Genomic DNA, 11085 nt, shown 5'->3' on the forward strand with positions numbered 1-11085 from the left:
AGCTGGACGGGCAGCAGTTGTCAGCCCTGCCTGTGGTGGATAAGGGACCGTTCCTGGGCACTGCCCGCAGTGCCGGGATCCAGGGAGAGGAGACCAGAGTCTGCTGGGAGGCCTGGGGCCCCTGACTCAGGACAGGCAGCCTCTGCCGGGGTTGCCCCTTGCCTGAGCCTGGCCGAGCAGAGGCTGGACTCGCAGGTTGTAGATGGAATGCAGGCATCTGCCAGGGGGCTGGGTGGGTCGGTGGTCCTTCACAGTCTCTTTTGCTTTGGATCTGCTGCCTGCAGTGCCTGCTCCCCAGTGCTGGGGGGTCTGCAGACACCCCAGGTTAGACCCACAGTGTGGGAGGTCCTGGAGGTCATCCAGTTGGGGAAGGCTGAGCCTGCGTAGGGGTCTGGGGTGAACCGCCCCGCCTCACCAGTGTTTCCTGCGGGGGGGGCGGGGGCGGGGGGAGGCAGCTGAGGCCCTGCCCTGGGCGTGTCCACGTGGTAGTACTCACACCTCTGGTGGGCCGGGTGGTGGGGTAGGGGGGATTGGAGGGTGGGTGGGTGGTGGGCAGATGAATGAAGAAAGGAAGGCAGGCAGTTCCAGCCTCTGCTTGGACCTTTTTTGGCCAGGATTACCCAGGTCGGAAGGCAGAGCCCTTTGGAGGCAGCTCGGGGCCACCGTAGCAGATGTTTCTGGAGGGATGGAGGTCGGTGGCAGGGACACACGCTGCTTCTGTTCCTGGGAGGCTGTGGCACAGGGGCAGCAGAATTTTGGGCAAACAGGACCCGCCTGGGCAGCCCCAGGGAGGAGGCATCCACAGGCACCAGCTTCAGTGGGTTTTCTTGGTTCGTAAACGTGCTTCTGTTTCAGCCATGCGTAGCGTTGCTCAGCACCTGCCGCGTGCTGGGCGTTGGGCTCAGCTTGAGGCCAGAGGGTGGTCAGACAAAGTCCCTGTCCTGCTTCCAGGGAGCACAGGTCTCCCGAGAAGGGCTGCTGGGGCGGCCGCCCTGTCCGGCAGTTGCGTTCCCGGGTCGCAGACGCCGTGTCTGTGAGGACGCGGGGCACGTTGCTGAGGGGAGCCCAGGTTGTGGGTGAGGGTGCTCCACCTGCGTGGCAGGCCCGGGAGGCCTGGATTGCTGCCCCTTCCACCTACCACTCAGCTCCGGAAGCAGGGCTGTCACTCACCCCCAGCCCCAGAGCTGTGCTCAGAGGCTCTTCCCGGGGAGGAGTGGGCCGTGGGACAGAGCTCCTAGCCCCTCTGCTAAGGGGCTGACTTCGTTGGCTGCAGAGTGTGGAGAAGTGCAAGCCTAAGGCTGCTGTCAGAAACCGGACGTCATGGAGAAAGGCCAGTGGGAGGAGGTTGATAGATTTACTGGTGATGCAGGCTAAACTGTAGGCTGTCTGTGGGTCAGGGGAAAAATCTCAAGCACTGATCTCAGTATCTATTCCTTCAAAGGAGCCAAATTTGACTGGATTGGTCTGAGAAGCAGCTTACACCCAGGGCATTGTTAAAAACAACAGAGCAGTCAGCCAGCTGTGAGTGGAACTTAACAACTGGCTGTGGGTAGGGACCACACAGAGCTTTGGCAAAACCACTGCCAGGGGTGGGAGGTGGGCGGAGTGTGGGCCTGCTGGAGGCCGCACCCCTGAGAAGGAGCATTGGGGGCTCCGTCGGGGGCTGCAGGGGAGCCACTAAGATGACCCAGCCAGCCAGACACAAAACAAGCAAACAAGTCCCAGTTTGGGGTGACCAGTACCCAGAGTCGGTACGATATATTTCCTAAAAGGATCAGTTTCCAACCAAAAATTACAAACGTGCAAAGAAACAGGAAAATACGGCCACATACCGTATTGTTACCAAAAAGCAGGCAATGGATACTGCCTCAGAGAGTGAGATGTTGGATTTAACAGGAAATTACGGCCACATACCGTATTGTTACCAAAAAGCAGGCAATGGATACTGCCTCAGAGAGTGAGATGTTGGATTTAACAGGAAAAGACTTCAAATTGGCCTTTACAAATGTGGTCAGAGAAAGAAAGGAAACCATGATTAAAGAAGTAAAGGGGGAAAAAGAAAGGAAAGTATCAAGTAGAGAGTATCTATAAAAAGATTATAAACAAAGTTATTTTAAAAAACCTGGAGGGACTTCCCTGGCGGTCCAGTGGTTAGGACTCCGCGCTTCCACTGCAGGGGGCACGGGTTCGATCCCTGGTCAGGGAGCTAAGATCCCACATGCCGCGGGGCGTGGTCAAAAAACACACCCTGCTTCTGTGGCCATCTTAAAGGAAACTCAGCTATCTTAATTAAGAATAGACAGATGACACCTTAATACAAGTATTAAAAAAAAAAATTCCTCTTAAAAAAAAAACCATGGAAATTCCAGAGTCGAAACAACAGATGAAAAATTCACTGGAAGGGCTGTACAGTAGATGTGAACTAATAGAAGAATTAGTGATCTTGATAGTGCTCGAGATTGATGCCATTCAAAGAATAGGATGAAAAGAATGAAGAAGATGGACGGTCTCAGAGCCACGTGGGACAGTCTCACCCACTGCCCAGAAAGGAAGGCCGAGGCGGGAGTAGCAGCTGCTCCGTCGTGGTTGGATGTCGGGGCGCTGGGCCCTGAGCCCTCCCGAGCCACCGCTGCTGCCTGCCGCCTCTCCTACCCAACCGGGCCTACGGGGGGCACAGGCCTTCGCGGGTGGACGTGGCGCCTGTCCCTGTGATGGCCCCATTTCACGGAGGGGTCCCGAGGCCTGCCCCAGACTGCAGACTTCCCGCTGTGTGACACCCGGTCAGTATGGCCGCCGCTCTGGACTTTGGGCAGAAGGGGATTCTTGGGCAATGCTGGAAGAGTGGGCTGGATACCCCAGACTCGGTGGGGGAATGGCCACATCCCTCTGACACATGAGCAGGCGCAAAAAGCCCGTCGCGCTGGCTAGGGCCTGGGAACTGGGCTCTGGAACCGAATCCTGCTTCTTGTCTGAGCAGCCCCAGTGAGAAGAGGAGCCAGAGGCCCAGCAGGGTGGGGGCCCCAGGGTAGCTCCTGGGGTCTGGGTTTCACTGGCAGAGGCCAGGCTGTGAGGTGTGGTTGTCACCCCTCTGACGCACCCTCTCCAGGGACCGTCTTCCAGCCTGGGGCCAAGGGGGGTGTGGATGTGGAAACTGCAGGGGGTTGTGGCACCCTCCCAGACCCTTCCAGACCAGGGTCTTCCTTTGTTCAGTCTTCAGGGGCTGCACAGTGCCCTCTGCTGGGCTCATGAGGGAGTGTAGGCGGCCCCAGCCTAGAGGCTTGAAGGAGCTGGAAGGTTCCTGATCAGCCAGGACCCAGGGATCTGCTGTGCTTGGCCAGGGTGAACCCTGACCCTGGTCCCACGCTGAGCCTGGCCCTGGTCACACTCTGAGCCCTGACCCTGGTCCCACGCTGAGCTCTGGCCCTGGTCACACGCTGAGCCCTGACCCTGGTCACAAGCTGAGCCCTTGCCCTGGTTCCACGCTGAGCCCTGGCCCTGGTTCCACGCTGAGCCCTGACTCTGGTCACACCCTGAGCCCTGGCCCTGGTCCCACGCTGAGCCCTGGCCCTGGTCCCACGCTGAGCCCTGGCCCTGGTCCCACGCTGAGCCCTGGCCCTGGTCACATGCTGAGCCCTGGCCGTGGTCACACTCTCAGCGCTGACCCTGGTCCCACGCTGAGCCCTGGCCCTGGCCCCACACTGAGCCCTCAGCCTGGCCCCCATGTTCCCTTAGCTCATAAGGAGGGCAAAACCAGGGAGCCTGGAGCCCTGTGTAGGTTTCACTCCTCTCCTGGGGGCAGGCAAGAGCCTCTGCTGACCTCCTCCCTCCTCCCCCACATGTGACTCAGGGCTCTCTGTGGTCACAACACTCCCCCTCCTCCGCCTCTGCCCCAACTCCAGGTGCAGTGCGGTTCCAGATTCTGGGTGACAGTCTCCCGGGGGTGGAGAGTGACTGTGAAGCTGACTCACTGCAGGGCGGGGGAGGTGTGAGTGTCAGAGCTGGGCTCGCCCAAGTGCAGACCCCAGCTGGTCCAGGCGGCTCCTGGGGGAGCATCAGGGCTGCGCCAGGCCCTGGCCATCTGGTGGGCAGGCACACGCAGGGCCCAGAGCCGAGACCCTTCCAGCCCCATTTGCAGAGACCATGGGGCCTGGGGGCCCAGCAGCCAGCTGCCCCTCCCTCTCCAGGGACCTGGGCTCTGGCCCCTCCCATCACCAGCTGGGGCCAGTGGCCTCTGGCTGCAGAAGTCAGGCTGTAGGCTTTGCGGTGGGGAGGGGCCCAGAGAGCCCCCCAGGGGCATCCTGCAGGGGCAGGGAACTTCCTTCTCTCTCCAGCCTGGCCCTGTGCTCACTCAGACACAGGTCCCACCTCCACGGGCCCGCAGACAGACACCGGTGGAGCCCAGGGGCTGGGAGTCACAGGCTGAGAGAGCTTCCCAGGGGGACAGTGAGAGGCCAGAAGAGGCCTGTGAGAGCAAAAGGCCAGTGTCCTGGAGGGGGCGGGACCTGCCTGTTGGGGACCCTTCTGCCACGCTGTGGTGTCCCGGGGAACCTCTGAAGGTGGGGATTGGGGGACAGAGGTGTGAGGAGTGAGGGGCTGGGGAGCGGGCGATGGGCAGGCCCTGTGCCCTTGTTCCCCAAGGCTGCGACGTGAGTGCAGGCCTCCAGACACCGAGACACTGGCCATCACGAGGGTGGGCGGGGCCTCACTGCAGTGGAGAAGACGGACCCCGGCTTTTACGTCTGGACCTGGCAGGAGTGGGGGCCTGTGCCCGGACTTCCCGCAACCCTGCAGTTCCCCAACAAGGCCTGGAGGAGGCCCTGCTCCCCACTTCCAGATCAGGACCCCACGGAGCAACGGTGAGGTGGCCCTGGGTCCAGGTCCTGACCCTGTATCCTCCAGGCTTGCTCTCCATCTCTCTGCCACGAGCAGCATACCTGCAGCCTGGCCGACAGCTAGTGGGGGGCTGAGGCCCCACTGGCAGCAGACGGAGAAACGGAGAAGGAGGGCGAGAGAGGGCCGGGGGTAGGGGGCGGCCGGAAGAGGGGTCTAAGGAGGGATCCGTTAGCTTGGGAAGCAGCTTGGGCCCCAAGATTCTCCTCTGAGAAGGAGGCTCGGCTGCAGTCTCCAGCGAGTGGGCATCTGTTCCCTCATTTTATTAATAAAGCAGAGCAGTGATGTCACTGGGCTCCCCGTGAGCCAGCCACTCCACTGACCGATTCTTCCTAACTGCGAAAAAGGAGTCCAGATGTCCTCGGGAGGCTCTGCAGCAGATTCCACAAGGCCTTGAGTTGCCGCCGTCCACTAGACGCGGGTGTCTGGGCTGCCCTGCCATCCTAGAAGGGGGGCCCAGCCAGCAGGCGTGGTGACCTCGGCATTGAGGCTCAGGCCTGGTGGTCCTGGGCCGCCAGAGAGATGCTGCTGGGCACCAGGCTGGCAAAGCAGCCTGGGCCGGGGGTGGACAGCTGCTGCTACGCCCCAGCTGGAGGCCTGGATGAGACCGTGGGGCGGCAGCTAAGGGTTAGAGCTTGCAGTGCCGGCTGGCCCAGTTCAGTGCCCGTCTCCTCGCCTCCCGCGGCCCCACTGTCACTTCCACCCCAAGCAGCACTGGTCCTTGTTCAGTGGTTTCTCACTGAGAGGACTGAAGGTCGGACGTCAGAACACGAAATGGGTATTTCAGCAAACGCTTCGAAGTTCACCACGCCCTCAGCTCTGGTTCTCACAGGAAGGGACTTTCTTCTTTAGTGACAGAAAGGTCCTCCCAGCTTGTTTGCAAGAATGGGGGCTGGAAGCCACGCTCTTTTGAGGGCGAACACGGTGCTCCCCGCGCCCTGCCCCGGGTCTGCGAGCTGCCCACGCTGCAGTTGCATCTGACCTGTCCGACAAAGCGGAATCTTCCAGACACTTGACGACAGGGCCTCGCCCGACCACTGGGTCACAGCTGTCATCCCATGATTCAGACACCCCTTGGAGACTCTCCTGGGGGGTTGGGGATGGGGCCACCTGGACAGACAGCCGCCCACTAACCCCCAGAGGGCAGAGTTGTCCTTACAGGAAGCAACGGTCTGGAGTTGGACGGTGAGCTCCTTTTCTCCAATTAGGAAGGTGGGTTCAAGTGCCGTGGCCACAATAATGAGCACGACTGGAATTTGAGCCCAGGTCTGCCTCCCTCAAGGCCCTCACTCTTCATCGGTGAAGTGCACCGCCAGCCAGAGGGCAGGCAGGTCAGGGTGGTCATGTGGATGGTGAAGGCGGTCATAGTGATGTCGATGGCGGTGCTGGGAATGACGGTGGGGTGCAGTGGTTACAGGGGGCGGAGAGGAGACGGCGGGACACAGTGACAGTGGCGATGGTTGTATGTATTGTGCGCAGTGGAGGTGGTGGCTTTGAGGGTGGTGACAGGAGTGATGGGGGGTGCAGAGGACGGCGGGAGTGGGGATGGTTGGTGGTGGAGGTCACGGTTATGATGGGGGGGTGTGGTAGAGGTGGCAGTAATAGTGGTAGTGGATGAGGATGCTGGTGATGGGGGTTGCTATGGTCTGGATGTTCGTATACCCGCCCCCACATTTAACTGCTGAAATCCTAACCCCTAAGGTGATGGTATTTGTAGGTGGGGGCTTTGAGAGGTGATCAGGTTATGAGGGCGGAGCCCTGATTTGGATTAAAGCCCTTAAAAAAGAGACCCCGAGAGCCCCCTCGCCCCTTCCGTCACGTGAGGACACAGTGAGGTCTGCAGTCCACAACCAAGAAGAGGGCTTTCACCAGAACCCTACCACCCTGACCTTGGACTTCCAGCCTCCAGAACGGTGTGAAGTAAATTTCTGTTGTTTGGAGCCACCCCGTCGGTGGTATTCTGTTCAGAGCAGCCCGGGTGGAGGAAGGCGGGGATGAAGGTAGCATGGTGGCAAGGGTGCTGGTGCTGAAAGCGGGGCAGTGAGGAGCTCGTGGGGATGGTGGTCGTGGTGGTTTTAACGGTGGTGGTGATGTTCGGGGTGGTGGGTGCTGTGGACTGGATTGTGTCCCCCTGCCCAGAGTCATGTGACGAAGCCCTAACCCCAGCAGGACAGTGTTTGGAGATAGGGCGTTTAGGAGGTAATTATGGTAAGAGGAGGTCATGAGAGTGGGGCCCTAATCTGATAGGACTAATGCCTGTATCAGAGGAGGATGATCACTCTCAGTGTCTCTCTTTCTCACAAGCCAAGAAAAGGCCCTGTGAGAACACTTCAAGAAGACAGCCATCTAATCGCCAAGAGAGCTCTTCCCAGAAACCTAATGGGCTGGCACCCTTATATTGGACTTCCCAGCCTCCAGAACTGTGAGAAATAAACGTCTGTTGTTTAAGCCACCTGGTCTGTGGTATTTTGTTGCAGGGTTCTGAGCTGACTGAGACAGTGGGGATGGTGAGGGTGATGGTGGTGATGGAGGTGGTGATGATGATGGTGGTGGTGATGGTGATGATGATGTTGATGATGGTGGTGATGGTGGTGATGGTGATGATGATGGTGATGATGATGATGATGATGATGATGATGATGGTGATGATGATGGTGATGATGATGGTGATGATGATGATGATGATGGTGATGATGACGGTGGTGATGATGATGATGGTGGTGATGATGGTGATGGTGATGGTGGTGATGACGGTGGTGATGATGATGATGGTGGTGATGGTGGTGGTGGGTGGGGTGGTGGTGGCCATGGAGAAAGTGGTGTGACAATGATTACACAACTTGCAAGTGGGACTCTCAGAATTCAGAGTCTGGACTGTGGGCCATGGGTGTCACTTGAGTGCCTCTTGCTAAGGATGGTGAGGGGTAACACAGATGGCACGTGAGCCTGCAGGCCTGCCTGGGACGGCCCTCCAGGATACCACCTCCCACCTCCCCAGGCTCACTCTCATCTTGCCAGGGGGGACACTGAGATCCTGTGGGCTCCTGGCGTGGCATTTTATGTTTATTTAGAAAAATGCAGCGCCTGCCCAGTTCGGGGAATGTGGCTTCCTTGTGTGGTGCTTAGGCTGTAAATGGAGGGCCCGTTTCCACTTTGCTCCCCCGGCAGGGGCTAGGGTAGCAGGAGATGGACGGCTCCCCAAGCTGCCCCTGCCCATGGAAGCAGGTGGTAGGCGGTAAGTTGCTGGGTGACGGGCTGGCTCGGATAGGTCCTGGGGCCGAGCTGGGCTGGGAGGAGGGCCTGGGAGGGAGGGCAACGTGTGGGAGTCCTGACTCTGCAGGGGAGAGACCAGTGTCTAGGGGTGTCTCAACTCCTCCCCGAGGCTCCCCAGTATCTGCCCCAACCTGGGTGTGAGGGAGCCAAGGCCCCAAACCCCACCTGTTGGGGGTACACAGGGCCCTGGGGACAACCTGGTTCTGGGATGGGCGGCGCCGTCAGGGCAGAGGGTGTGGAGCAGCCCCCAGTCGGTCTCAGCGTCTCCCACCCTCTCCAGGAGGACGGGTGTTTGGGGCCATTACAGGAGTGGACCTGCGGGCCTGCGGATGCCTGCTGGGGGCTGGGCCGGGGGTCTGTGGAAAGGCCCCCGTTTCTCAGCTCAGGGCCCTGAAACCCCACCCCGACCTCCGGGCTGGGGCTCAGACCTCCGCCCCCAGAGGCCGCATCCAGGCCTCCCCACCTGCCCCTCCTCTCCTCTCCGCCCCGTGGTTTGTCCCGCAGCCCTAGATGCAACGCACCCTGGAGGGCCTGGTCTCCTTCTGAGTGGACAAGGACAGGGGTGACAAAGACCACCGTCTGCAGGAGGGCTGAGGGGCCGGGCCAGTGGGCACCAGGCCTGGATTCAGAGACCGGACAGAGGGAGAGAGCGAGGCAGGGGTGGCGGGAGAGCACCAGGCGGGGACCCAGGCAGGAGGGGAGCAGGGGGCGGGGCGGCCGTGGGTCTGGGCGAGTGGGCCGCGGCGGGGAGGGCCTTGGAGTCCACCCCTGCCTCCGCCCGAGACCTGAGGGGTCCCAGAGCCCCCTCACCTCCAGCTGAGGGGCAAGGGCGGCACCTCCACGGAGGACACCTGTCCACAGGGCAGTCATGGGCCGGCGCCAGCAGGGGGCGGGGCGGGCCTGCTTCCAGAGCTGGTGGGCAGCGCCGACCCCCAGGACGGCTGGCTCTACCCTTCCTCGCTCTGAGGCCCAACCCGGCCTGAGCCTGCGGCCCCCCAGCCCTGGTTCTGGTGCCGGGCCTTCTCTTAGGGGCCCGTCCTCTGATGTGCTGCCCCGCCCCCACCCCAGGGCCTGATGCCCAGTCTGCGTGGCCAGGGAGCAGGGTGTGTTTAGAAGAATCCATGAAGTGGGGTGAGGGCGGGGACACCCATGGCAGTCTGGGCTGTGCACCCAGCTCCTCGGCCATCTCAGGCAATTCCTGACTCTTGGGACGTCACGGTCTCCTGGGCCAGCTGGTGGCTAACAGCCCGCTGGAGCTCAGCCAGGGGAGGGAGGGGGGGACAGGAGGAGGCGGGCGCTGTGCCAGGATGGCGGAAGGAGCCTAGTGGTCTGTGCGGGCCTCCGGGGTCTATACTGGCTTGTGGGGATCAGACAGGCACCCCCAAACCAGGAAGAGGGACAGTGCCAGCGTGTGGTAGGGAAGGCAAATGTCCGAGACGTCATCACTCTCCCTGAGCTCCCCCAGCCACCTGGCGCGGCAGCCCCCCCACCCTAGGGAGCACTTCCAGACGTCACTGCCACCCCCTGGTAAGGCAGGTGCCTGGACACGGATCTTAGGATCAAGGATGCAGAAGAGGGGACGTGGGTTGGGAACAAGGCGTGCGGGTCAGGGGTCCTCTCACCCGCCCCCCACCCTGAACGTCCGAGGGGCAACCATTCCCCATCAGCTGAAGAAACTGAGGCGCAGAGGTAGCCCGACCCTGGACTTTGACAGTGGCCGATGGCAGTGGACAGTCAGACAGGATCGGCCTCAGGGCCAGGAGTCTCGGTCATTTGCTCACCAGCTGGTTCCCCAAGCACATTCCCCACCCTCTCTTCACCTCAAGTTCCTCATCTGCAACATGGGTGACAATGATGGTTTGCCCAGCCTGTTCCAAGGCGCAGGGAAATGCTCGGCACACAGTGGGGCCCCTTCTCCCGCACACCTCTGTGTTGACCCTCTTTCCAGAGAGACCCCAGAACCAAGAAGGGGACCCTGGCAGGTGGCACCAGCTGCATAACTGGCGGGGTCCGTGGAAGAACAGAAGCACAGGCCCTCTGTTCAGGGTTAGTAAGAACTACGCTGCAGCAACGGCAGAGCACAGAGCCGGAGGGAGTGGCCAGTGCCCCAGGGACAGACGCCCATCGAGGCACCCTGTGGGGCAGCCCGGGGACACGTCGAACTGAGACCTGGGGCCAGGAGGCTGAGGACCGGCAGACACTGGGCCCCCGAGGGCCAAAGATCATCGTGGCCCATGCCTGGCGTCTGAGAGGCTGACAGCAGACAGGGAGGTGCCCACCTCCAAGGGCTGGGTGGGGGAGTGGGGGAAGACGCCAGCCTGGGGTGGCCCAGGAGCCTGCAGCTGGGCAGGGCACCCGGGTTGGCGGCTGTGGGATCAGGAGCCCAGGAGGGAGGCCTCAGCTGGACCAGGTGGCCTGTGGGCGTGGATGGGATGTCCAGGTGGGGCAGGCAGCTTGAAGGGCGGGGGGCTCAGGCCCCAGCCCCCAGGGCGGGGAGGGAGAGGCAGCAGAGGGAATGGAGGAGGGACCGCGGGCCGGGGGTGAGCTGGGACAGAGCCTGCCTTCCTGGCCGCAGCCTGCTGCCTGCACCTGCGTGGGGAAGCTCCTTGCACCGTCACACGAGCTATTCTCAACTTGTCTCCTTTTATGGCTCCGGAAGTGAGCGGTGGAGGCTGGCGCACCGTGCTCGCTCTGAGATGGAAATGGAAACACAGGGAACAGAAGGACAGCAGCCACCACCCCCTCCCTGGCACGGGCATCCTCAACACCCAGCTCCGGGGGCGTCCAGCCGAGCCGGTTGGCAGAGAACCACTCATCCTGGCTGAGGGGCCAGCAACCCTTGGGGCTCCTGCTGCACGATCTGGGCCCACCTGGGCGTCCGGGGAGGCGGTGGCGGCCACATGCAGCCTGGCTGGAGCCCAG

The 11085-nt window shown here is 61.4% G+C and overlaps 1 long non-coding RNA gene across 1 annotated transcript; it reads left to right on the top strand.

The window, feature by feature from the left end:
• The first annotated feature begins 571 nt into the window (after window positions 1-571).
• LOC309791866 lies at window positions 572-7342 on the top strand. The gene is made up of 2 exons (XR_014291572.1): window positions 572-4856; window positions 5165-7342. It is a non-coding gene; the product is annotated as an uncharacterized lncRNA (long non-coding RNA).
• Window positions 7343-11085: the final 3743 nt, after the last annotated feature.

The sequence above is a fragment of the Mesoplodon mirus genome (assembly GCF_964341445.2).
Source record: "Mesoplodon mirus genome assembly, chromosome: 16".
Classification (NCBI taxonomy): domain Eukaryota; kingdom Metazoa; phylum Chordata; class Mammalia; order Artiodactyla; family Ziphiidae; genus Mesoplodon; species Mesoplodon mirus.